Genomic DNA, 1,660 nt, shown 5'->3' on the forward strand with positions numbered 1-1,660 from the left:
TAATTTGAACGTATAAAATATCTAACTTAAATATAACATACAAACATCAATTCAGTAAACCCCAAACCAAACTCAGTATCAAAGAACCCATTATTATATATATGAAGACAATCAAAGTGTAAGTCACGAGGTCGCAAAATTGTTGAGCAAAATTATACTAACCTGCAACCAAAAAGGCCTATTTTTGCTGGCAATCCAAAATGATGTGTTGCTTTTCATCTGTGATGCAATGTGTAATCAATCAACCTACGATAGATTAAGACAAGTATCAACCGCAATTCTCAATGTGATTATTGTCAATGCTTAAGATGCTCTATTAAAATAGTGCACTTTATACTAATTGGAGGATCGTTGGAAAAGAAAGTTAAGCACGAGAAAACAGGAACTTGCATGGTTCCTTGTCCGAAGTTTACTCTTTGACATATTTTCCATAATGTTACTCTTAAATCTGCCTACGTATTCGATGTCGGTATAAAATCTTAAACATAACTAAAGTGAACATTTAGAGTTTGGTTCTGATAGTAGTGAAACTCTGTAACATTGATTAGGTGAGCAATAGAGTTTCAAATTAGTTTAATAATGTTTAATTTTTTTTTGAAGGAAAAAACAAACATCATTTGTACGGTAATTCTTCGAATCCAAAGGTAATTCACCCAAATATAATATTGGTTTGAAGGACTAATAACCCTAAACATGGTATTCAAGAATCTTGCCACATCTTTTGTAATTAAAAAAAATAAAACAGTAAGGTATTGATTTAAATCTTAGATATATGAGAATGCAGCATATAAAGAACGAAATGGTTTTCTTAATTAATTGGATATAAAAATATTTTTAGAATGAAAATTATTTGTAAAATAAAAATTCTATTTGCAAATTGAATAAATTCATTGAATTTTAAGGAATAAAAAATATTTTTAATGACAATCATTTGCTGTAATTAAAAAGTACAATTTAAAAATATGATATATTTATAATTTAAATAAATTTTATTGATTAAAATAATAATACCTAAACATTACCATATCCATCTATACATTTATGTATATTGTACAATGTATAGTGGTCATTCATAATTTAATAATTAAATAATATTCATATAATCACAATGTATTTAAAGTTAATATTTTAAAACAATTAAGACATTAATAAATTATTTTTTATTAATTAATATATATTAACAATTTATTAAATAAGATCTGAATTAATTAATCAAGTTTCATGATTTCAAAGATTTTAATTTATAAAAATTTAATTCTATTTGTATTACAAATTGTAAATATTTCTTTTACTTTTTGAGCACGTCACCTGACTACTTGCACATACTTCCTAAACATAATTGATTATGGATTACAATAAGATTAAGAATTTCAGTTATTATATAATTAAAATAATCATTATTAATTTTTATGTACTCACTTATTGTAATCATTCCTGTAACGGTCCCAAAAAGTAACTACAACTCTATGAATGACATATTGGCATTTATTCATCTGGAAAACCACCCCCGATATTCAAAATCACCCAGTAAAAAGCCAGGAACACTACTTGACCATTTTTCAAACACATTGTTCTAGGGATTAAAATGCCTCCATAAATTTATGAAACAACTTAAATGCATTTTTGGATGTTGATATGAATTACATTGTGATAAATTTTA

The sequence above is a fragment of the Theobroma umbraticum genome, unplaced genomic scaffold (assembly GCF_002168275.2).
Source record: "Theobroma umbraticum cultivar Fairchild unplaced genomic scaffold, ASM216827v3 scaffold_81.0, whole genome shotgun sequence".
Classification (NCBI taxonomy): Eukaryota; Viridiplantae; Streptophyta; class Magnoliopsida; order Malvales; family Malvaceae; genus Theobroma; species Theobroma umbraticum.